This window comes from Mustela putorius, unplaced genomic scaffold (assembly GCF_011764305.1).
Source record: "Mustela putorius furo isolate JIRA1106 unplaced genomic scaffold, ASM1176430v1.1 tig00537291_pilon_pilon_pilon, whole genome shotgun sequence".
Taxonomy (NCBI): domain Eukaryota; kingdom Metazoa; phylum Chordata; class Mammalia; order Carnivora; family Mustelidae; genus Mustela; species Mustela putorius.
This window is the reverse complement of record NW_025422429.1, coordinates 258,879-285,434: the sequence shown is the minus strand read 5'-3', so window position 1 is coordinate 285,434 and position 26,556 is coordinate 258,879. Positions and strand designations below refer to the sequence as shown.

General features: G+C 42.5%; 1 long non-coding RNA gene across 3 annotated transcripts; it reads left to right on the top strand.

The window, feature by feature from the left end:
• Positions 1-8,925: 8,925 nt before the first annotated feature.
• LOC123390204 lies at positions 8,926-22,455 on the top strand. 3 transcript variants are annotated; one of them, XR_006604871.1, is made up of 3 exons: positions 8,926-9,070; positions 14,185-14,388; positions 21,517-22,455. It is a non-coding gene; the product is annotated as an uncharacterized LOC123390204 (long non-coding RNA). The 3 variants fall into 3 exon arrangements; XR_006604870.1 differs by lacking the exon at positions 8,926-9,070 and adding an exon at positions 10,675-10,921; XR_006604869.1 differs by lacking the exon at positions 8,926-9,070 and adding an exon at positions 11,026-11,636.
• The last annotated feature ends 4,101 nt before the right edge of the window (positions 22,456-26,556 follow it).

The window sequence follows — 26,556 nt, the reverse complement described above, 5'->3', positions numbered from 1 at the left end:
CCCTGAGTCTCTCTGTTGTGAAGTGGTTGGGTTTGAGGATTTCTAGGGCAGGGGCCCTGACATAGTTGGTGGTGGCTTTGCCTGGAGGAGCCCATGGCTCAGGACTTAGAGTAGGGACTGGAGCAGTGTGAACTGTGGCCTGAAAATGTGTTCGTGTGTGCTGAGGTGGTGCCCAGATTCTTTTGGAGGATAAACTGAGGTTTTGATCAGTAGGTTAGAGAAACACTTGATGGAATAACACTGATAATTTTGTTTTTTGTATTCAATCCTAATTTTTGTGTTTTTTGTTTTGGTGTAGTACAGTGTGCTCTATGTTCTAAGAAAAAAATGGCAATCAGTTCATACAGTATCATGATCAGTTCATTCATCTATCATGATTTATGTAGTTTTTATATCTAGTTGTCTCTCACCATTCTCCATTTTGATTTCAGGTTTTTATATATTTTATTTTTTTTTTCTGTAGTTTTTATTTTTTTATTTTTATAAAACATATATTTTTATCCCCATACAGGTTTGATTCATTCACAGCACTCACCAAATCACATACCCTCCCCAATGTCATTTCCCACCCCCTTAAATTTCTTATTTTAAAGATTTTATTTATTTGAGAGAGAGAGAGAGAATGAGCTAGGAACAGGGGCAGAGGGAGAAGGAAAGGGAGATTCCTCACTGAGCAGGGAGCCTGATGTGGGTCTCAGATCCCAGGTCTCTGAGATCAGGACCTGACCCAAAGGCAGATGTTTAACAGACTGAGCTACCCAGGTGCCCCCACATTCCTTCATATTTTTATTTTTACTCCAGTGCTACACTGTTTGGCTGGTTGCTTCAGTTTCTGGGAGGGAGGGAGATGACCCCCTCCACTGTTCTTCTAACAAGTTTGCTTTTGCTGCGTTGACTGGAGAAGGGCCAGGCTTCCTGAAGATGAATAGGATGATTCAGTGACACCCAAAAGGCAGTGGCTATCATTGTTCCCACTGTGCTTCAACACCTTCACCCACTGACTCTTTGATGATGGCAGCCACCAGCAAATCTCCTGCAGAGGACTGCTGCCTTGGGATGCTTTACTTGTGGTGCTGGACTTCATTCCCCCTGGCAGCCAGTACAGCTAGGATTAGAACCTAGGAAAAGTCCCATTAGAACCCAAGAAAGTGGGGTGCCTGGGTGGTTTAATTGATTGTCTGCCTTTGGCTCAGTTCATGGTCTTAGGGTCCTGAGATCAAACCCTGCACTAGTGTCCATGCTGGCTGTGGAGCCTACTTAAAATCAAACAAACAGAAATCAGCCCAAGAAAGTACCATCCTTTGTGTGGTTCTATACTGTGGATCAGATTTTATTTTTCTTTTCTTTTTTTCTTTCTTCTTTCTTTTTAAAGATTATTTATTTGTCAGTGAGAGAGCACAAGGCAGAGGGAGAGGCAGGCTCCTGGTTGGGTAAGGAGTCTGATGCCGGACTTGATCCCAGGACCCTGTGATCATGACCTGAGTCATGTTAGGCTGCTGCCTAACAGACTGAGCCAACCAGGCATCCCCCAGGATCAGACTTCAATAACCCTACCAGATTTCTTTAGTTTTGACATTTTAAAGGACAATGAAAGGTAGCTAAACCTACACCAGGTTTCTCCATCTGCTGGGGCTGTGCTGTCCGGGCCTATGTGCCTCCTGTTCTTCTAACCCCATCAATTCCACCCATGTTTTAGCCAGAGAACTGTAGGCAGGTGTGTGTGTCACTGAAAGCTTTGACTCATCATTCATATCTTTATTATAAGCTTATAATCTTTATTTTTCCTTTTTTGGGGGGTAAGATTTTATTGATTTGTTTATGAGAATGAATGGGGAGCAGAGGCAGAGGGAGAAGCAGACTCCCTGCTGAGCAGGAAGCCTGACATAGGGCAAGATCCCAGGACCCAAGATCCCAGGATTATGACCTGAGCCCAATGCAGATGCTTAACCGACTGAGCCACCCAGGTGCCTCTTTATTTTTCCTTTATTGATTATCTGCCTTTCTGAGGCAGCGTTCTACCTGGGTTTTCATAGCTCCACACTAAGGTATTCTTCCACTAGTGTTCCCTGTTTTGAGGTAATTCCTATACATTCTGGCTGTGCTGCTAAATGATGCTATGATCTTGGACTCTTTTTTTTTAACCTCTCTGAGCCTTGGTTCCCTCTGTGCTAATGGGGATAATATACCCCTCTCTTGCAGATGTGTGGAGGGCCATGGCTGACTTGGATGCAGTTGGGGTCATCTCACAGCACATGGAATACACAATTTATCTTGCTTCCTGTCTTGATAATGACATCTTGGTTTTCATGCTGTCTTAGAACAAGTAGAATTTGACTTACATGTAAGTTGTGAATTCACATACTTTTGACAGAGGTCTTATTTTATTTTATTTTATTTTATTTTATTTTACTTTAGTTTAGTTTAGTTTTAAGCAGGCTCCACACTCAGTGCAGAGCCCAGTGTGGAACTCAAACTCACCACCGTGAGATCAAGACCTGAGCTGAGATCAAGAGTTGGCCGCTCAACCAGCCTAGTCACCCAGGCATCCCTTCTGTTTATCATTTTTCAAAAAATGTGACAAGTAACACTTTCTCTGCCTGGACCTGTCCTCACACCTGCTATTCTGGCCTGGGAGTCAGACGTGTAACTGGTGTGGTGCTGGTAATGATGAGCAAGACAATTGTTAAGTCTTTTTACCCTGGCTACTGTTGTCCTATTATTTCCTTTTTTCTTTAAAGATTTCATTTTATATCGTGGTCATATATGCTAAAACTGTTGATTATGGTCCTACATTAAAACTTGAATATGTAGGGCATTTTTCAAGGATTCATTCCTGGAGATACAGTATTTGATTTTCTCTCTCTGACTTGTTTTGCTTAGCACAATACCCTCTACGTACATCCATACTGTTGTAAATATCAGGATCTCATCCTTTTTGATGGCTGAGTAATATACCATTGTGTGTATGTACCACTTTGTCTTCTGTTGTTGGACACTTGGGCTGCTTCCATATCTCGGCTATGGAAAAAACAATGCTGCAGTAGGCTTAGGGGTGCCTGTGTGCTTTTTCAGAATGTTGAGTCTGATGTGTCAACTGCCACAACAGTCGTGGCAACTCAGGAAGGGAGCCAGGTCCAGGAGGTAAGAGGAGGAGTGCAGCTTTAGGCAATCTGAGTTGAGGTGTCTGTGTGGGACCCACAGGTGTAGGTTCTGGTTGGACAGTCAAAATGTAGGGATGGGTGCTTGGGGGGAAGAGAGATGCAGTCATGCTGTTGCCAAGAGATATATTCCTTGTAGAGAGAGTGACAGTTAAGGATTTAGGGTAATTCCTTCTTTTCTTGGGCAGATAAAGAGGAAGAATAAAGGAGTAGTGGATGGAAGGGGAGGGGCGTGGCTTTGATGCCAGGAAGGCATTTTTGCACAGATGTCTAGAGAAGAGAGATTTCAAGGAATGAAATGTCAGCAATGTTCGATGATGTGAAAAGTTGCAAAGCAGCTTGATTAGGGGGTGGGGGTAGATCGAGGAGGTTGTCACTGAGTACTGAAAGAAAATGGGAGGTGAGTAGTGGAGTCCTAAGCCAAACAGAGAGATAGAGTGACTGGGCGTGAGACCATGGAGGCCACACACAAGAATAGCCTTTTAGAAAGTTTGATGGTAAAGACAGACGATCATAACTCCAGACATAGCTTGGATGAGGGTGGGTTTTCCCAGGCTGTGTTTACCTATTTGCAGGTTGACTGAAGGGAGATGACAGATGGTGCATGGTGCTGGGTGTTGTGGGTTGAGATGGGATCAGGTATACAGAAAAGCACACAGAGAAGAGTGTATGGATGCCCTGACTGCTTCTGTAGAACGCGAGGCCAACATTAGGCATGGAGGGAATGGAACGTGGCTCGAGGAGATGTGCAGTCTCAGATACAGACCACATGGCTCAGAGTCTTACAGGGCTCTCCTTGCCTCTGCGTGGCCCTTCTCACAGGGTTTAAGTTTTGAACAGTCCTTTTGTTGCTCTGGGTTTGGGGTGTGACTGGAGAGACAGAGCAGAGAGCAAGGGCCGAGGAAAGACCAAGAGGGCAGGAACTCACAGAGGGGAGTCTACTACCCTCTCTGCCTGCCCTGGTATGGGCTCTCTCCTGATCTGGATGGATGGATGACCTGCCATTACATCTTTTAAAAATGCATTTGGCTTTATCCTGCCAGAAAGCAACACATGTTTATTGAAGAATAGTGGGAAACCCCAGAGAAACTGAAGGAAGAAAATAAGCACTCAGCTGAAGACAACCATTCAAAAGTTCTGGCACCTTTTCCTCCCAACTTTCACTGAAGTTGAACAGATAAATGTATATATATGAAGTGATTTTCTGGGAAAGACCAAAAAAAAAAAAAAAAAGATACCAACAACAAAAAAGACAAAAAAGAGAACAAAGCAGAAGAAAAACGGTGTTCATTTTCTTCCTGAGGCTGCCCTTCCTCCGTACTGCTACTTGGTTTTACTACCTGCTTTTCTCCCTGGGCTTTCTTGACAAAACATGGTTCCACCACTTTTACCTTCTTCAAAATGTTTGACAGAGTCATTTGCTTTCAACATGGAGTTTGAGCAAAATGGACTATTGTTTTAAAATATTCTGTCATGTGTGCTGTAATATCTCATACAAATGCTATGATAAAAAGAGGAGATGCTTTGAAAGTGATCACCAGAGTTGTGAAATTCATTGGCATGATCCTTCTTTTGAGGGTCATAATTTGTTTAATTTTTTTGCTCCAGCTTAACCTTCACAGTCTTCAGTTGTTATGTGCATTAGACACAGTATTAGCAGTAGTGGCAGTAAAAATACTCCTGTCATGCTTTACAGGTACCATTTTATTAGCATCTCCTTACCACTGTAGCAGCTTTAAACCCTGTTCATTCCTTTAAATGCCTTTTCTCTCTGGCTTTCCTTAAAACCTTTTTCTTAGTTTTTGGTGTTCTATAGCTTTACCACAAAATGTCTAATTGAAGATTTCTTGTCTTGTTTGATATCTGTGCATTTCCTGTATTTCTGGATTTATCATTTCTGTAATATGCTCAGCTGTTGTCTTCTGAAATGTTGACTCTGTCCTTCTGCTGTACTTCCCGGGATTCTTATTTAAACCTCCCATCTGTTGTCCATGTCTCTCAAGCTGGTGTTCATCCTCTTCTCCTGCCTGCTTGTGTTGCATTCTGGGGAATGTCTTCACTTCTTGTGTGCAGTGTGTGAAGTCCTTCATTTGGGGCTCATCTACTGCCCCACCATTCTTGTGTGTTTTCTGTTGTGTTTTACGTCTCAGTGATTTTTGGTCCCTGTTTAACTTCCTTCAGTTCCATGTTCACACTTTGGTTCCATTTGAGGGTCCTGGTTTATTAAGGAAAGCTCAGGTTCAGTTCCCCCAACTTACCATGTGGTGGGAACAGGGTCTGGAGGGCACAGGCCTGTAGAGATCCTGCAGTGAAAATGGCATTTGTTCTCTGGCACCCTGATTTGTTTCTCTTGAGCTTGTTGCTTACAGATCAGGTTTTGGCTCACTTGTTTCTTTTTTTTTTTTTAAGAATATTTATTTATTTATTTGACAGAGAGAAATCACAAGTAGACAGAGAGGCAGGCAGAGAGAGAGAGAGAGGAAGCAGGCTCCCTGCCAAGCAGAGAGCCCAATGCGGGACTCGATCCCAGGACCCTGAGATCATGACCTGAGCCGAAGGCAGCGGCTTAACCCACTGAGCCACCCAGGCGCCCCATGGCTCACTTGTTTCTGCCACCTCTCTCTCTTCCTGCTTTTTTTTTTTTCTACCGTTTTCTAAGTCCTTTGTTAGTTTTCCGATGTCCTCTAAAGCCCAGAAATGTTTTGTGAATTCCATTTGCCATCACTAATTGCAAGTCTCATCCTGCAGCAGGAAGGCCAGAGCCAGACACTGTAATGCTCTATCTCCCACAGAGGAGATTTTAATACCCTCTCCTTCTTGTGTTCAGAAATTCTAGATTGGAGATGGAGTTATGGATACATTACCATCTACAGAGGATTAGTTGCCTATATAATAGAACAAGTATGCATTATTCTAATCCTCCTAAAACTTCCACTTTGCACAATAAATATGAATGAATAAGGAACCTGCATTACTTTTGTTTATGCAGATGTTCTCTTTCTGTCTCTGGCTTTAGATGGTAGGTTGTAATTTGTATGGTTCATTCTGAAAATTGGGTAACTTCATTCTTATTTTCTACATGTTGGTGCCATATAAAGTGATGATTTATGGAGATTCAGAGGTAAATATTTATCAACATATAAATAATTGGGGAAGGCTTCCTTTACAAAAGGTAGAATTATTAAGACCTGTTTAATCACAGAAGGGATATCCTGTAAAGCTAGCCCATAAATAAAAAGTGGATCAGAAGAAAAACAGAGAGAGGAGAGAGTTTGGAAGGAGCATGTGTAGGAACACCTACTGCCTATCCCTGTAAGTCAGGGGCAATCCGGAAGGGAAACCTTGTTAAAGGAGGCAGTAGTGTTTTTAGATGTAATGAGCTACTGGAAACCCTCACAGTGTTCTGGTGAAGCAAGTGGTGTGCAATCAAAGTGTCCGCCAGCCCAGTTTGAAGTTGTGGCTTCAGGCAGCAAGCGAGCAGGCCTTTCTGTCTGCATTTATCTCCAGTGGGATCAACTTGTCCTCCTTGAAGTCCGCCTCCAGACATCTTTTCCTGTCACTACACATCCGTGCATCACTGAGAATTTCTGCGGTTGCTGCTTCATGGAGATGTTTGTCAGTTTTGGGTTTTGTTTTGTTTTGTTTTTTACCGAGGTTCACTTGCTAACTTTTCTCTTCTCTTAAAAATATATTTAATCTAGGGGTGCCTGGTGGCTCAGTGGGTTAAAAGCATCTGCCTTTGGCTTGGGTCATGATCCCAGGGTCCTGGGATTGAGCCCCACATCAGGCTCTCTGCTCAGCAGGGAGCCTGCTTCCCTTCCTCTCTCTCTGCCTGCCTCTCTGCCAAATAAATAAATAAAATCTTTAAAAAATATATGTGTTTAATCTAGGGGCACCTGGGTGGGTCATGATCTCAGGGGGGTGGTTAAGTCCTGTCTCTTCAGCTCAGGTTATGATCTCAGGGTCCTGGGATTGAGTCCTGCATTGGCAGGGAGCCCTCTCTTCCTCTCTCTCTCTCTCTCTCTCTCTCTCTCAGCTCTCTCTATGATCTCCTCCTGGGTGATCTCTCTCTCTGTCAAATAAATAAATCTCTCTAAGTAAATCTCTCTCTCTGCTGCCTTTGAATCTCTCTGTCAAATAAATAAGTATATATATATATATATATATATATATATATATATATATCTTCCAGGAAGAGATTATGCTGAGTGAAATAAGTCAAGCAGAGAGAGCCAATTATCATATGGTTTCACTTATTTGTGGAGCATAGCAAATAGCATGGCGGACAAGGGGAGATGGAGAGAAGGGAGTTGAGGGAAACTGGAAGGGGAGGTGAACCATGATAGACTATGGACTCTGAAAAATAATCTGAGGGTTTTGAAGGGTTGGGGGTGGGAGGTTGGGGGAACCAGGTGGTAGGTATTAGAGAGGGCACAGATTGCATGGAGCACTGGGTGTGGTGCAAAAACAACGAATACTGTTACACTGAAAAAAATATATATATATATACATATTTCATCTATCATTGCCAAGTATTTCAAATGGTAGTGGGGGTTGATGGTGTGGGACCCCATGAAGTGAATTTACACTGCCATCTTGACCACAATGTAAGTGTCATACACAGCCGTCCTGTGTCCCCTTTCCTTCTGAAATGGATTCTCTCTTCCCAGCTGTTATCAATAGAAGACAGGGGTCTTTGTTCTTGTAGGTGACTTGTCCGAGATCGCACGGCGTTCGAGGTTTAACCTTTGGTCTGATTGTAGGACCCATTTTCTTTAACTCAGTGCCATGCAACCTACCATGTAGGAGTCTCAATATTCTCCTGCTTTTGAAGCTGTACTCCACAGGCCACGTCTACCAGTGCATATCTATTCTTGTCTAGTTCACTCATTTATTGCATACATTTACTGGATGCCAGATATGTGTTTCAGGCACCTTTCTAGGTGCTGGAGATATGGCAGTGGGCAAGTCAGACACAACCCCCTGCCCTCATTGAGCATGTTCCATTTCCTACTACTGGTAGCATCCACCAGGAACAATGGACTTATGCCAGAAGTCCAGCAATGATATGAGTTCTAGAAATTTCTGAATGGTTCTTTGTGGAAGTGATGCTTTGGCAGCAGCCCCTTGAGGTAGATACCTGCACAGGCAAAAAGGAGGGCTGGTGTAGAAATGCCCGATGAATGGGCTTCAAGGTCAAATAACTGAGCCAGGTCTTTAAGGTCTTATTTATCTCTGAGATTTTTGAAGAACTTTCCATGATACATATGCATATTATAGAAAAAAAAACCTATTCAAAACACACTGTAAATTTGGAGGACGATTGTCTTTGCATTATTTTTGTGATTAACTGACAGTTGATGATACAGGCATTGTTGTAAGTCACTTATCCCTGTGCCAGGACTTTGTGGTAAATTCTTTTATCATCCTTATTTTTCAGAGGTAGAGACTGATGCAAAGGAGAAGTTTGGTGGTTCTCCACTGGCCACAGCTAAGCTAGCAAAAAGCAAAAAGCAGAGCCTGCATTGGAACCAGGCACTGTGGCTCCAGACCCCAACTCTTCACCCTTGGGCTTCTTGCAGCACGCCTGCTTCCCTGTCACTAAGAACTTGGTGCAGGAGTTTAACAGTACCTTTAACTTCTAGTTTTTCTTTCTCAGAACTGAATCTGCATTGCAGTGCATCTCTGCATAAACATGTGTTTAATTTTGTCACCTTTAATTTTGTTTTTAGGTAAGATCTGAAGGAGTCAATCTGTTTCTTTCGGTGGCTTCAAGCACTTCAGACAAACTTTGCAGAAGAGCAGGTGCTGATTTTTGCTTGCCTCATGCCTGGTTTCCCAGCGATCATGTCATCCAGAGGGACCTGCATGGTGGAGACACTCATCAGTCCCTAGCCCTGGTGTGGCAGATGGTGAGGAACATTTTAGCCAGCTTTACAGGTTGAAATGACTCTGGAAATTCTCTTGAGGGATTCCTCAGCTTGTCATGATCCTGAATAGAACCCTTTATTTCATAAATGGGTTTGGAGGAGGAATTATCCCCTGCTCTTGTTCACAGTAATGTCTTACAGACATTAGAAAGAATCAGAGCCTTTTTTATATGCAATGAGGACAGGCGACATTTAGTGAAGTGGTGGAAACAGGAATGGAAGGGAGGACTCAGATGTTGGAAACATCATGTATCTGGAGTGTTTTCTTGGCTGTGAATGAAATTTAAATCTGCCATCCAAAACTACTGTTTATTGTCCTCAGCATGATTGTTTCACGAGTGGGACATTCATCTGCTCACCCAGCTGTGTATTTTCATGCTGCATTCATGGAAAGACAGTAGCTGCTTCCTGGGAAAGTCATGGCAACCATCTGTGTCCCATGAGTTTTTAAGGAACTTGCCAGTTAGGGCCATTGATTGATTAATGCACATCACTTTATTGCCCAAAGACAGGTATTTGATCCTTAGGCTGACCAAAGCAGAATTTGGCAGAGAGAAGAATAGTTTAGAGGGAGAGGTGGCTTCATGGGACTTTGTACCATATTTCCAACCCTTTGATGCTCGCTGGCCTGGAGTGTAGTGTGAGCAGGTTCCAAAGGAGGGGCAGATGTATTTTAATGAAGGCCATTTTTTAAAAAACCCTTTGAACGTTGGTGAAAGAACTCCTTTTTTTCCCCCACTCTGGAGCAAAGATATATCCACAAGAATCACTCCACTCTTGCCGGCCATATCAGGGGAAAGGATCACTGAGGACCAAACATGCTTTTTCCTTCAAGTACTATTGAACTGTATGGTATTCAGGTAAAAGCAAAATCTTGGATAATTCAGGAATGGTATTCCTCTTGATGGGAAAAGAGGAAACATTGCTTATTTTCTCCCAGCTCATCCATATTTTGTATGTTTGTTTGTTTTTTTTTGAGTTGACTCTTTATGATATTTCACTAGAACTTGAATATGTGCTATATCACATCAGCAAAGACCTGGCATACATAATATTTTGTGTGAGAGTGTATGTCAAGGAAACATTTCAGTTCTCCCATCTGCTTTCATATTACCATATTCACACAGAGCACTTCACTTCTAACACTGTGGCTGAGGCTGTGGATTTTTCCCTCACCAGGCAACTCTGCAACACCAGCTGGGTGTCCTGTAGTTCCACTCAGCTTTGACATTGTCTGCCTTGATCCCACAGGTTAAGGGCTCAGTCCCATCAGTCTGTTCCATCACATTTAGGTGCCAGTCACAAGTAGGAGGGTCCCATGTTACCCACAACTTCTCTACAACTTGACTACAAATCAGAGGTTCCTTCAACTCCTCCTCCGGTTCAACTGAGTGGCTCACAGAACTCTGGGAAACATTTGTTTTCATTTACAATTTATGAAAGGTATGATAAAGGATACAGATGAACAGATCAGATGCAGAGACACAAAGGGCACAGTCTGGGAGGGTCCCAAGCACAGGAATGTCTATTCCTGTGGAGCTGGGTTTTATCTCCCTCCTGGTACCTGGATATGTTTTTTACCTGGAAGTTCCCTGAAACCCCTGCTATGAGGATTTTTATGGAGGCTTCCTTACATAGATGTGCTCTGCTTTCAGCCCCCTCCCCTCTCTGGGGGAATGTAGGGGTTGGGGTGGGGGTGCCAAAGATTCTAAATTCTAATCATGGTGTGGTCTTCCTGGTGATGTGTCCTCACTGAGGAGCCATCTGGGAGCCCACCCAGAGTTGTGTTATTAGAACAAAATATTAAACTCAAAATGGATGAAAGACCTCAATGTGAGATAGGAATTCTTGCCAGTTTTCTTAAGGGGATTATTTCTCTCTGCTATCCCTCAAGATTCTGTCCTTGCCCCTTCCCTTCACTGACTGCACTGTCCTATTGGGCAGGTGGAATGGACCAGTAGGGTCAAAATGCACAGCTTCTAGAAGACAAAGGGATACTCCAGTCTGCTCTCAGGACTTTGGAGTCTTTGTGTTTTTGGTGCTGGCGAAAGGAAAGAGAGGAGAGCAGACAAGAAAGAATGCTAAGTCATTAGAGAGAACTGGTGGGATAAAATACAGGCATGATGAGTAGAATGAGTTTAAAAACATGATACCATTGGGTGATTTTTTTTTTAAATACTCAGTAAGAATATTTTTAACAAAGTGAACCATTTAGTTTTGAAATATTCATTCTTAGCATCATTTGAGTTTTAAGATAGGATTACATTACATGATTGTCAACATTATTTGTCACCATGACTTTTTTTTTTTAAATTTCGGATAGGAATTTTAATAAGATAGCATTTTATTTCAGTAGACATTTAAGTTAAAATTTAAATGTACATGTGTTCTTTCCCACATATTATCCAAAGACTACAAATTAGAGTGGAAGAATAAGGGGAATCAAGATATTTGTTTTAAAGTTCTTTTTACATTGTTTTGAAAATATTGTCTTCCTCATTTATTTCCATCATTTACCATGTTAGCAAAATCTACAAACTTGTACTTGGTAAATACTGATTGGGCTTGGTATAGAGGATGTCCACAGGGAAGCTGCCATTCTCTTTCAAAGTGACCTTTGTTTATTTTTAAGCAAAATATTCACTTTATTCTTATATTTAATGGTAACTTTATTGTAAGAGGTTTAAAGTTTCCTAATAAATGATTTTACCTATTTGTACAAACTATTTATTTGTACCTCAGGAAGACTGTGGCTCCTAAAATAATTCAACATGTGTCATGATTCTTCTTGGTATAATTATATTTAAAATTATGTTTTAAAATTTTAATTTTTAATTGAAACTGTTTATTGAAGGCAGTGTTTATTTTCTCATGCAAAGATGTTGAAATAAACATTCTTGTTGAAGTCTTCTCTTAAAGGTGTTGAGGTATGGTGACCCCAGACCCCAGACCTTGCCCAGTGGTGAGGCAGACCATCCCAGGCCATGCAACTGCCCAGAGTAGCCCTTCCTTATATCCTGGATCTTTCATCCACTACGTGCTACTTACAGCTTCTTATGGAGGGGCCAATATTTGGGCAACTGTGCAACCTAAGGGCAGTAAGCTCCAGAAAGGAAGGAAACATGAGGGAATTTCTAGTTTCACTGCTCAGGGTTTTGTGGGTTTTTGTTTGTTTGTTTGTTTGTTTGTTTTCCCCTATGAAAAATGAAGGCTCACAGGACAGAAGTATCCCTTTGATTGGTGCTGGGGTGGGGAAGCAAATTTTCTTCTCCCTATTATTGGAAAGCAGGAAAAATTAGTTAAAGTGAATAATCAGAAACAATTTGGGAGGGAAAAAGATCACAACAGGCATTAATCCATGTGGTGAATGTGGACTACTAATTCAGTTGTCTTTGGGTGTTTACTTACATACACACAAATGTGCATGCTTGGATCAGGGGAAAACAGCAGAAACTTGATGCATTTTGAAAGATGTAGAAGTACTAACCTTTAGAGGTACCGGGCTGTGTATTTGTTAGCTATCTGTATATGGGTATTTTTTTCAGAACTTGTTTCTGATTTGATAAATAGTCTATAGTCTAGATTCACTGTGGAAAACAGTATGCTTTACTATATTGAAATTAAAGTTCTTTGTTGAGAACTTGTCTGCCTCATGCAAGTGCCTCCAGGTATATAAAAGGTGGGAGGTCGGGGTACCAGGTGGTGGGTATTATAGAGGGCATGGATTGCATGGAGCGCTGGGTGTGGTACAAAAACAATGAATACTGTTATGCTGAAAATTTAAAAAAAAAAAGAAAGTCAGTAAGAGAGCTGGGCATACAGCAAGTAGTAGGTCAAGTCCAATACCATATAATTTTTTGTATTGATTATGAAATTTAAAGAAGGAGAAAGGGACTTCTTTTTTTTATTCTATTTCTTTTCAGTGTTCCAGAATTCATTGTTTATGCACCACACCCAGTGCTTCATGCAATACGTGCCCTCCATAATACCCATCACCAGGCTCACCCAACCCTCTACCTACCTCCCTTCTAAAGCCCTCAGTTTGCTTCTCAGAGTCCACAGTCTCTCATGGTTTGTCTCCCCCACCAATTTCCCTCAACTCACTTCTCCCCTCCATCTCCCAATGTCCTCTGTGTTATTCCTTATGCTCCAGAAGTAAGAAACCATATGAAAATTGACTCTGCTTGACTTATTTCACTCAGCATAATCTCTTCCAGTCCAGTCCATGTTGATACAAAAGTTGGGTATTCATTCTTTCTGATGGAGGCATAATGATCCATATTGTATATGGACCACATCTCTATCCATTCATCCATTGAAGGGCATCTTGGTTCTTTCCACACTTTAGTGACTTTGGCCATTGCTGCTATGAACATTGGTGTACAGATGGCCCTTCTTTTCACTACATCTCTATCTTCTTGGTATATACTGAGTGCAGTTGCAGGGTCATAGGGCAGCTCCATTTTAATTTTTTTGAGGAATTTCCACACTGTTTCCCAATGTGGCTGCACCAAGAAAGGGACTTGTTATTAATTCTGTGGAGCTGGTCAAGTCTGATACTCAAAGATGAATTCTTTCAGACATAAAGTAGTTTATACTGATTCTATTCTTCAGATTCATCTACAAGGAAAAGGCTATAAAACTAAAGTCCCATGGATTTGATTAGGGTAGTATTGGATGTTAAAGTACCTGAAATGATGAAGAACGTCTGTACATTCTTCTAGATTTGTTTCAGTCCTAAAATATTAAATTAGTTATAATGTATGTGAAAATATCCTTACTATTAGAATTGCTTATCCTTTCTCAAAATTTTTAGTGGCTTAGTACTTAGTACTTTCACCACTGTATGCCATAGCTGTAATAAGCAAGCAGTAACAGGAGCCACCATCCCACCTTTGTCAGGTCACAAGGCAGAATCAGAAACAAGTCTACCAAAAAATGTCATACCTAATAATTTCTGGTACTTTAATTTTAAAGTTTTAGTTGATATTCATCCAATCAAATATATAGCTGAGGTATATGTTTGTGAGAAATTGAACTGTTTAGGGTGGTGGGTTAAACTCACTCCCCTAATCATGTATTCTGTTTTCTTCCAGACATCCCCCATTTGAGACCAGCGCCAGTGTATGTACATTACTACAACTCAAGACAATGAAAACATTTATAGTATAAAAATTGCATACATGGCAGTTCACATTGTTTTTATTAAATGGATTATAAATTTCTTTTTGGAAAAAAAGTATCTAGCTATAATCCAAAACACTCAAAATCGAGTTGCTGTACTGCCCCAAATCATACAGGTATGTCATTCCTCTTTTTCTTATATTTTACATAGGTAAAAATACACTAACACATACCAAAGTAATTGACTCATAGGGTTTTTGGTTCCTAAAGGATGCTGGTTCTAGGGATTGTGTTTATGGGTGGGCTCTCTCTCTGTTGCTGAGGTGTCAGAGGGACTTCTGAGGTAGCACTTGCCATGCTCTGCTGACATTGCCATGACAAGGTGATCTTGGGGGCCAAGGAGATGTTCTGAGAACATGGTGTTGTGTGCAGTCTCCTGGACCCTCTCATTTTCCTTCCTTTTCTCAAGAACCAGTGACATCAGAGCATAAGACCAGGCACCTGTGTTGCCTTCACCCATCCCCAGCACCAGGCAGGCCCTCAAGAATCATGTAGGTGGGCTGTGGGAAGGACCTATTCGACTGCCAAGTGCCTTTTGGCATCTCAGGGGGATCAGTGGAAGAGCATCTCAGAATTTAGAGGTGCCATGATGGAATGCCTGGAAGAAAAGGCCGTCTCTTTCGAAGGCTTTCAGAGAAGACCTCTTTCTGTGTGGGGCCCATGGTATACCTTCCCTCTCTTGTGGTCCTTGGTCATAGAGAAATGGGCTTTCCTAGCAGGTTGAGTTGCTTAGAGACTTTGTGCGTGTACACAAGGACAACTTGGGGAGGTTTGAGAGCAGCTGCTTCATGGCAGGGGCCTGCTTTTATGCACAAAGCATGGTCCCCTTAGAGCAGGTTCGCTGATGCCCCGGAGTTCCCAAAAGTGTGACTAGGCCTGAGCTGGAAGAGTTCACACACCTGAGTGGCAGGTAGCATCTTGGTGGAGGAACACCAAACTGAGGTCCAGAGCACGTGTCCTCATTGATTAAGAACTGACTACAGAGCTAGAGAAACTTATTGTCAAGAAGTCTGAGGGGGATACAGTTACAGTAAAGAGCAGCAAAATACTTTTTGATTTTGAAAGGGAGCTTTGGGGTGCGTGGGTGGCTCAGTTGGTTAAATGTCTGCCAGAGATCAAACCCTGTGTTGGGGGGCGGGAAGTCCCTGCTCAGTGGGGAGTCTGCTTCTCCCTCCCCCTTTCCCTCTGCCACTCCCCCCCTGTATGTGCTCACTTTCTCTCTGTCTCTCTGTGTCAAATAAAATTTTATAAATCTTTTAAAACATAAAAATACAAGAAAGATTGAAACTTAAATTTACTAGTTGTAACATGTAATAGGAACACTGTAAACAGTAATGATCACTGCTGAGAACAAAATTGATTTTTTTTTAAAGATTTTATTTATTTGACAGAGAGAGATCCCAAGTAGGCAGAAAGGCAAGCAGAGAGAGAGAGAGAGAGGAGGAAGCAGGCAGGCTCCCCACCGAGCAGTGAGCCCAATGCAGGACTCGATCCTAGGACCCTGAGATCATGACCTGAGCTGAAGGCAGTGGCTTAACCCACTGAGCCACCCAGGTGCCCCACAAAATTGATTTTCCAAAGGAATATCCCTGAACACTGAGGAAAATTTCAAAGAGATGGAAATGAGAAACGAATAAGTAAGATCTGAGGTCAGGTCCAAATCTACCTTGCAAGTATCCTGAGGACAAAAGGAGAAAATAACAGAAGTTATAACTGAACTAATGCAGCATTTACTTGAGCTGAAAAAAACAGTCATGCCTTCAGTTCATAAAGCCTTCAAGTCCCAGGGAGAATTAGTTGAACAGACTCAAACCAAAACAGACATAAACCTATTTGACTTTCAGGGACTAAGAAAAAAATTGTCAGAGTTCCAAACAGAAACCACCAGTTCCTTCTAGAAAATGAGACAGAGTATCATTGAATATTGACTTTAAGCTCTATCCCTCAGAGCTGAAAGAACTCTCTTTCTTAGAACTCTTGCTTCCTATCACATATGTAAGCAGATGTCAGATTGATTAACATTGTAAATTGGTTTAAGCTCTAACTCTACAAACAAAATGATAAAGAATTTGGAGACAATCTAGGGGCATGTAAATATTTGGGAAGTGGTAGACTACCTTAGGTAGAGATAAGACCCACAGACCATAGAAGAAATGACATGCCACTTTATTTTAAAAAATTAAAAAAGATTTGTATATCAAAAAATAGAGTAAAGCTGCATGTGGGCAACAGGCTGTGAAAAGCATCTGTAACATCAGCTGTTCAAAGAGTTCATGTCTCTGAAGTGCCTACAAATTGAGAAGAAGACAAACAGTCCGATTGAAAAACAGACCAAATGAGAGGAAGGAGAAGTTCATGGAAAAGGAAACAGAAATGACCCTGGATTTCATATTGAGCCAGGGAACACCATTAGTTCTGGACCATGTTGAGACACCTTTATTCACTCACCCTGTAGACAAAAACTAAAAATCATCAGGTAGTCAAAAATTTGCATGAAATCATATATAAGAAACACAGTCCCACTCTTTGATAAATTTTACAGTCTATCTTATGTGATTGTTGAGTCAATTCAAAACAATCTGTTTAGAGACTCTGACTTTTCCCTACTTGGTTACAAATTTTCAGGGAACCATCACTGTATTTATTGAGAATAAGTTCCTCATTCTTGAAAAATACATTTGAGTGATGAAAAATAGCAAGAATAGCGGAATAACCACAAATTCAAGGTTCTAGTTTTCCCCCCACGCTTAGTTGGAAAGGAAACTTTTCACACATGTGAGTCATCTACTTTTATTATCTGGCTTTCTTAGCTTCCGTAAAGTCTGACCTCATGAATCATTTTGGATGGTTGTCTCATCCTAACTCAAACTGTCTGAAAGATTAAAAAAACAAAACAAAAAAAAAAACAAAACAAAAACTTCAATCTCATGAAGAAGCAGCTCATGGCAGGGCTTGCAGAGAATGTGTTTTATTCACACTGTCTCCATGATTCTCTCCATTTTTCCTACTCTGCCCTTTCCCTCTGGCCAGTTTGTCTTCCACCCCCTGATGACTGTGTGATGGCTGCCCGCAGTGGGGGCACTGCTTTCCTTGTTCACATTCAGAGACAACCCAGATATTTCTGTAAAGCCCTTCCCGTTTGTGTGCGTGGGACAACCTAGGTTACTGTCTCTCGTAGAACAGTATCAAGGCACTGGTTGTTGTGCAGCTGGCTGTGTGAATGGCCCAGGAGGAATATGACTGGCTTCCATGACAGAACCCTTCCCTGTAGTGTGGATGGGGCCAGCTTCCTGTGAGTCACCTGGGCTGCAGTGGAGGAGGCACACGGTGCACTGGGGTTCAGGGAGGGGGAGGGGGAAGGATGCTGGCAGTCAACTCTCCAGGCCCAGTACTACCACACCCTGAAGATAGTCCTACCTAGAAATGGTCCCTGCCATTGTACAGACTCAATATGTCTCACAGTGAGTTTTTCTAGTAGTTTTTTAGTGCCACTGTAGCAAATGACAAATTCTCAGTGGCTTGAAACAACACAAGTTGATTATCTTGCAGTTCTGGAGGTCAGAAGTTCAAAAGGGTGTTAACAGCCTGTGTTCCTTCTGGAGGCTCTAGAGGAGAATCCACTTTCTTGCCTTGTCCTGCTTCTAAAGCTGCCTGCATTCCCTGGCTTGTGGCCCTTCATTGCACCACCTTTATCCCTCTGTTTCCAACTTCACATTGCCTTCTGATTCTGATCCTCCTGTCTCCTTATGGATCCTCATGATTACATTGGGACCACCGAGGTGATCCGGGATAATCTCTCCCCCCTCACACCTTAATTTAATCATGCTTGCTAAATCCCATTTGCCAGGTAAGATAAAGTACTCAGAGCTTCTTGGGCTCAGGGTATGGTCATCCTTGGGGCAGTCGCTATTCAGCTGATCAGTTGCCTCCTGTACTCCCTTTTATGCCTCACACCTCATCTCACATGTGTCTGCTGTGTTCCTCTCTTCATCTGCATTGCAAATGAGAAATGCAGCAATTTAAACCATTGAATATTAGATTTTGGAGATAGTTGCGGGAATAAAAGCACATATAATTTTATTTGTCTCCTAAAAGTTTTTGTTTGGAATTTTAAATTTTACCTAATTGTCCCTAGGTAAATTAAATATGATTCAATCCGTTGATCTGAAAAATCTTTTCAAAGAGTATACCGCTGTTGTAAAGGCCCTTCAAAACAGTATTTTGAGTGCTGTTTCCAAATGAAGTTTACACTTTCACCCTTATCACTGTATTAAAGGTCATGTTTGAGGGTTTTTTGTGTGCGTGCTTTTCCAAAGTGAACTTGCTTCTCTATCTAAAACTAATACCTCGAACAGTATTTTTCACCAGGGAGGAGAGGAATTAGTGTATCTTCTAGACTAAGTTTTCTTTCCATGTGAAGAATCTGTTAGGACTAATATTCATGGGAGAAGGAAAAGACAGTAGCTCTTACACCCCATATACTATGTTGACAACAACAGCATAAGCCTGACCAAAGCTGTACATCTTGGTGCATCATTTCAGCTGAAATGTGTTCAGTGAAGTATGATTTATTCCTTAGTAATTCATTTTTGTGTGAGATAAAAGTACATCAACAGAAATTAGGGAAAGCAGAGTGGTAATTTTAAAATTTCATCAGTGACTGTTTTTTACCAGTTCTATAAGCACATTAATTGATATTAAAACTCATAAAAGCTCATTTGGGAATGAAAAAGAAAGTTTGAGGTGGTATTGATTTTTTCAATGATATTTGTATTTATGTGTATGATTACGCTTAGTTACACTTTGATTGAGTCCGAATGTGCCCTTCAACAATAATCCATGGGCTCTGGGTTTCCTGAAGTTGTATGTCATGGGGTGAACAGTTAGAAAAAGTGAATCCCACAAATTGACAACTCTATGGGGGTTTATATATTACACAAACACATTTGTTTGTTGACTGCCACTCCAGTACTTTCTGTGTCCTAGAGCTCTACCCACGTGGTGCAGGCTGCCCCCATCTGTGCTGGAGAATCAGGACGGGGCATTCAGTGGCCCTAGGCATCCCCACAGAGCTGCAGTTGCATCCTCTCATTTCCCACCTAGTTTGTGGGCATCCCCCTTTAGCTTGACCCTGACAGTGGACAGGTCTCAGTATGAGCTGTCTTTGGGAAGAAACAAGATGTTGGGGGGCAGCGGTAGTTGTTGATGGGAAGTTTTTTAAGTGTCAGGTTGTATCTTGCAATTTCCTGAACCCTGGCAGTGCAGGCCTGGGCCAACATGGTATGTCTGTTTCACCGACCAAATCTTTCTCATGTGCCCAAAAAGTGAAACCATATTGGCATTTGCCACCAGAATCAACTAAAACAAAATAATAGTTGAGAGAATTCCAGCTTGGTTATAGTGAGTGGAAAATGGACCTCTCTCTGTTGTTAATTCTTACATATGATTTTACTGTTCATCTTCATAAAAGGGATAAGAAATGAGGAGGAACTTGGATTATCAGTTTGTTTTCACTCTCATCACTCACTACAGTTATAATTGTCAAAATACCAAGAAGTTTTTGGAAAGTTTTTTTTTTCTTTTTTTTCTTTTTTTGTGGAGGGAGTAGGGCTAAGACTCTCTATCAAGAGAAGTCGTTTTCAATTTATGGTATGATGGGAAATCCATCTCGTATGTCCTATTTGGATAACAGAGCTCACTTTTAATTTTTTTAAACTTCCTTTGATTTTTTTTAAAGATTGTATTTATTTATCAGAGAGAGAGGGGGGGGGGGGAGAGCAAGCACAGGCAGACAGAATGGCAGGCAGAGGCAGAGGGAGAAGCAGGCTCCCTGCCGAGCAAGGAGTCTGATGTGGGACTCGATCCCAGGATGCTGGGATCATGACCTGAGCCGAAGGCAGCTGCCCAACCAACTGAGCCACCCAGGCGTCCTTTGATTTTTTAATTGAAGTATAGCTGACCCACAATGTTGCATTAGTTTTCAGAGATATAAAACATAAGATTTGACAAGTGTGTATGTTATGCTGCGCTCGCCGTACTGTACCACCAACCATATTCCCCATGCTGTGCCTTTCATCCTGCAACTTATTAATTTTGTAACTGGAAGCCTGTTATCTCCCACTGTACTTCACGCATTTTGCCTGTCCACCCACTGCTTCCTCTTTGGAAACGATCAATTTGTTCTCTGTAGTTATGGGTCTCTTTCTGTTTTTCTGTGTGTTCAGAGAACTTTTTAAGATAACTTAGTGCCTTGGGACGCCTGGGTGGCTCAGTTGGTTAAGCAGCTGCCTTCGGCTCAGGTCATGATCCCAGTGTCCTGGGATCGAGTCCCACATCAGGCTCCTTGCTCCGTGGGGAGCCTGCTTCTCCCTCTGACTCTGCCTTCCACTCTGTCTGCCTGTGCTCGCTCTCACTCGCTCTGTCTCTGACAAAGAAATAAATAAAAAATCTTATTAAAAAAAAGATAGCTTGGTGCCTTTAAACATATTCTTTGATTTACATTATTTTGGATACGATTTGCCATGTTGCCCAATTAGTTATGTAATGACTTCAAAATTTGGGGGCTTAAAACAACCCTTTTGTCATATTACATATGTTTTGGGGGTCAGAAATTAGGGCAGGATCTCATGGGGCAATTTTTATGCTTAATACGGCATTAACTGAGGTCAGTGGGTGGTGGCCTTCAGCAGGTGGCTGCTTGGTCTAGAGGATTCAGGATGACTTTATGCACATGCCTGTTACTTTGATGGGTACAATTGGGAGATGAGGCTCAGCTGGCCCTCCACTTCCGTGCTGTCTTTGTAACAAGGTTGTTGGACTTCTTTCCTGTCCACTCAGAGCTCCAATAGCAAATGTTCCAAGAGAGGGGTTCCTTTTGGACTTGGGCCTGAAACTGACACAAGTTTCTTCCACTCTCTTCCACTGTTTAACACAGTCACAGAGCCCATGTGAATCAAAGGGAATAGGGAATCATAGGATTTGTGATCATTTTTTAACGTGCTACATATGTTCATATGTGCATTTTTTCCCGTTTCTCTGACCTGTGGGAAAATGGAAGTTATTGATCAAAGAGTGACAGGTTATCAAGCTGTATGAGAGACATTAGACTTAATCCAACCTCCATACTTTATAAAGAATATATATGTAGGTGCACATGTACATCTCCATATCAGTTATTATATATACACTGTATATCACTAAAAATGGTGTCCGTGGATCAGCAGCCAGTTCTTCTGTTTTCATAGGAATGAAAAGGACTCGTCATTCCCCGGCAAATCTGAAGAAAGCAGTGAGAGCAAGAGTAAGGGAGAAAGAGAGTGAGAGGAGCATCTGATGGGATAGGATTTCTTACAAAAGGAGTCTTGAAATGACCAGAGAAAACAGACCAACAGAAAAGGGCAGACTTTGACCAAGCGGTGCTCAACGACGTGAATATCCACATGGAACATAAGAGGTTTTAACGCTATTCCCTACTGATGGAGCCTACATACTAAAGAGGACATCAGAAGTTTTCTGGAAGATAGAATAGAAAACCATTTTGAGGAACTGGGGGAGGTGGCAGAGATGAGTGGAACAGAATACCAAAAACAGGAAGCCTAAGGAAGCTTGGGTGCCGCTTCCAGTCAGCGACGAGAGAAGAATTAGGCACGAACCAGTCATCTGCAAAAGACGGGGAGCAGGGGACGACAGTCCACAAGGACAGCTGCCAGGAACACTCCACAGTCTCACTTTTATTGGATAGAAAACAATAGCCAATAGAAGGATTGAGGAAGGTCAAATGTTAATCCCGTCTTGCTGAGAAGCAAGAAGGAGGATAAAGTTTATAGTTAAACAAGCACATTGAAAGAACTCTTCTAACTAACAACGGGCACTTCTGGGAAGAGAAAGGCTGGATAACGGATAAGGGAGGCAGGCAGTTTTCATTCCACCCTGAGTTGACCTGGTGTTCCCGGGTGCTCCGCTTTCCTGAAGCAGGCGGCATTCCGCCCTGGGCCGGCCGGGCTTCCAGCCAGCGCAGCTTCTGTGAAGGGGGTTGGCGTTCCGCCCTGAGCGAGCTGGGCATCCCCAGCTACCCAGCTTCACAGTCATATATCCTCCTTTTCCCCAAAGACCTGTTGCCAGTGTATGTATTTCTAGAGGTCATATGTAAATGTGCTTGGTAACTAGTAAAATCCTCCAGGGGTTACAGTTTAAGTAACAAATTGTTCTGAGGGGCAGCAGCAGTTGGGAAGTTGGACTCTACTCATTCCAAGGTTCCAAACAAAAAATCTTGCCCAACAAATGACAAGACTAAAAAAGTATGAAAGGCTCTATGGAGATACCAGATAAGGAACTGTATACAACTCTAGATAGGAGAACCTAGGAAACAAGAAGGATAGATAGGTAACTTCAAAACAATGAAAATCCTAGAGCAGAAATATCCCAAGGAGAAAAACCATCGGCCAAGAAACATGAAAAGATTCCTGAAATCCTCAGTGATCACAAAACAACAAAGGAAAACACAATGTGTTAGTGTTAACCCAAGGAGGGAGACCCCAAAGAGTGTTGCTTAATCCAATGGATTGAATCATGAAAAACGGATTTAATCATGGAGTGGGGCACCTGGGTAGCTGCTTTCTGCTGGGATCCTGATGCCAGGGTCTTGGGCTCCAGACCTTCCTGGGGCTCTGTGCTCAGCAGGAAGCCTGCTTCTCCCTCTCCCACTTCCATGGCTTCTACTCCTTCTCAAATTGGGCTCCCTCTCTCACTGTCTCTGTCTTTCTGTCCAGTTCATCAATCAATCAAACAATTTCCTTCAGTTCAAGAAGTAAAAATCAAATGTTGATGCATGGGGCCCTAAAGAACGACAAGAATATGGAGGGTTGTTTGATGATTTTTTTTAAGATTTTCTTTCTTCCTTTGACAGAGAGGAGAAGGAGGGAGAGAGAGACAGGCAGAGAGAGAGGTGTAAACGGGCTTCCTGCTAAGGAAAGAGCCAGATGCAGGGCATGATGCGCAGGCTGCTGCCTCGACAAGTCCACCGTGAAGCCCTGCAGCAGCTCCAGCAGTCCCAAGCGGATCTCAGGAGCGCGCTCAGAGGGCGCTGGAGGCGTTCAAGGAGGCTTGCCCCAAGGCTCCCTGGGCTCAGCTGCTCCCTGCTGCTCCCCTGCCATGGCAGCACCCAGGGCGGCGGGGGCAAAGGCGGCATCCGCGGAGGGAGCCCGGACCTGGGAGGGCGGGCAGCACCTCGGGCACCTCCCGCTCGCCCTGGGGCCTGTCACTTCTCTCCCCACCCCTCCCACTCTCAACCATTGTTCCCTTCTGTGAAGGGTTTTCATACTTGGTTTTAGGGCAAGAGCACAATTGAGTGTGATGGGGGAAGGGCAGGACCAAAAGAGAGAACCAGTGGACTCAGCCCTGAGCCCAGAGCTTTCCTCAGGGCTCAATCTCAAGAACCTGAGATCACCACCTGAGCCAGAACCAAGAGTTGGGCACTTCACTGAGGGTGCCACCCAGGTGCCCCTCAGCTGTTGTGGACCAATTTCTGGAGAGGGGTGCCTGCGTGGCTCTTTTAGTTCAGCAACTGCCTTGGGCTCAGGTCATGACCCCGGTCTTGCAGGATCTCCTCCCGCCTCGGGCTCCCAGCTCCTTGGGGAGTTGGCTTCTCCCACTGACCTTCTCTCTCTCTCATGCTCTCTCTCACTCATTCTCTCACAAAGAAAGAAAGAAAAGCTTTCCAAAAAAATGTCTTTAGCCTTGTTTTATGGGCTTCAATATGGTTGATCTCAATGAGTTTTCTCATCGGATGCAGACAACTTGAGGATAGCCATGTCTTTCTAAAAGGGTCCTTTTGTGTTCTGAAATGTCTTCTTTCTCTGTTCATTTATCAGGTGTCTTTTTATTGTCTCTTCTCAAGACCTAGGATTCGTTTGGGTAAGCTCTAGTCCTTTTCATCCTTTTTCTTTCCACAAAATCTATAGTAGCCTCTGCATCCTTCTAAGTAGAGTTTATTTTTCACTGACCTATTGAGGTCTTTTCTTTCAATAGAATTTGAGTCTTTCACTCTGAAGGTCATTGTTGAAATGTTGAATTTGAAGTCTACTACCTCGCTAGGTGTATTTTCTTTTTCCTGTCTATTCCTTCTTCCCTTTCCCTTTAGAACTGCCTTCCTTTCGATGACCTGAGTCCTTTGGAGGCTAATCTCTGCCTTCTTTGACTGGCTGTCACAGGGGCAGACAGAGATTAGTAGGTATTTCTGACCCTTTTTACAATTGTTCTCCCCTTCTTTAGGGAAGCTCTAGAGTCAGCTTTCTCGGATGGATCATTTCATCCCACTCCTAACTCGTGCTCCTTACCGGGTCTCTACTGAATATTGTGACTTAGCCAGAAGAACACTTCCCTCTGGCTGGTTGGAACTCCAATGACCTCTAGCCTTGTAGGAGTCTTGGCAACCATCTGGTTCCGTTGCCTTGACTCTTTGTCAGAACCTGGAGCATTTTTTAAGACACACACTGCTTCCTATGGACCAAGGACTCAAGAGGACTCCAGTGTGTATTTTCAAGAGCTTGTTTTCTACTTGAATTCTGTCTCTCTGGAACCCATGGCCTTTTCATTACTCCAGCCTTCCTGAATTCCAGTCTCTCTTTCCTCACACCAGGGAGACTCCCATCTTTTCCTTGGAATCTCCTCCCTCCCCTCACCATCCAGAATTCCTCCAGGTGAAAAGCTGAGTGAATCCTGGGGCTCAGTTTATTTTTTTATTTTTTTGATTGTTTTTCTTTTCACAGGGTTCACAAATGTGCGTTCATTTTCAATGTTTTAAAGAGTTAGATATATAGATATATATATAGGTAGATATAGACATATCTATATCTATATAGATTGATACTTTTTTCTTTTCAATTCCCCATGGGCTTCTGATTGGTTACTTTTCCTCTGACAGAGTTTGTATTAGTTTTCTAGGGGTGCTATTATAAGATACCACAAGACTAGAGGCTGAAATAACAAAGTGGACAGAATTTGAGTCGTTCACTCTGAAGGTCATTGCTATATTAAATTTGAAGTCTACTACCTCGCTAGGCATATTTTCTTTTTTCCTGTCTATTCCTTCTTCCCTTTCCCTTTTGAACTGCCTTCCTTTTTATAACCTGAGTCCTTTGGAGGCTACTGTCTGCATTCTTTTATTGGCTGTCACATGGGCAGTGAGAGATTAGTAGGTAATTCTGACCCTTTTTACAACTAACTAACTCAGGCTCCTTACCGGGTCTCTACAGAATATTCTGACTTAGCCAGAGGAACTCTTCCCTCTGGCTGGTTGTTACTCCAATGACCTCTAGCCTTGTGGGAGTTTTGGCAACCATCTGGTTCCATTGACTTGACTCTTTGTTAGTACCTGAAGTATTTTCTTAGACACACACTGCTTCCTATGGAGCAAGGACTGAAGAGGACACCAGTGTGTATTTCCAAGAGTTTGATTTCTACTTGACTTATTTCTCTCTTGAACCCATGGCCTTTTCATCACTCCAGCCTTCCTGAATCCCAATCTCTCTTTCCTCACATCAGGGAGACTTCCATCTTTTCCTTGGAATCTCCTCCCTATGTGCACCATCCAGAACTATTCCAGGTGAAAATTCGAGTGAATCCTGGGGCTCAGTTTTTGTTTGTTTGCTTGCTTGCTTGCTTTCCTTTTCACATGGTTTTCAAATGTCCATTCGTTTTCAATGTTATAAAGAGTTATTTATATAGATATAGATATAGACATATCTATATAGATAGATAGATTTTTTTTCTCTTTTCCAATTCCTCGTGGGCTTCTGATTGGTTACTTTTCCTCTAACAGGGTTGTATTAGTTTTCTAGGGGTGCTATTACAAGATACCACAAGCCTAGAGGCTGAAACAACACAAGTGGACAGTATCACAGTTCTAGAGGCTACAGTGCTTATAGACCATGCTCCTTTTGGAGGTATTATGGGAGGATCTGTTCCAGGCCCCTTTTCCAGCTTGATGTATTTGGACTTTGGACTTCTTCACATGGCCCTCTCCCTCAGTGCATATCTGTGTATCCATAGTCTCCCTTAGAAGGACACAAGTCCTCCTGAATTAGGGGCCCAGGCTATTCAAATATGATCTCATCCACGCTAGTTACATCTCCAGGGACCCTATTTCCAAATAAGGTCACAAACCCAGGTGCTGGGGTTTAGGACTGGGATAGTATATATGCATACACACACAAACACACACACACACACACACGTGTGTGTGTATGTCTATATGTATTCATATTTGCATTTATATTTATATTTAT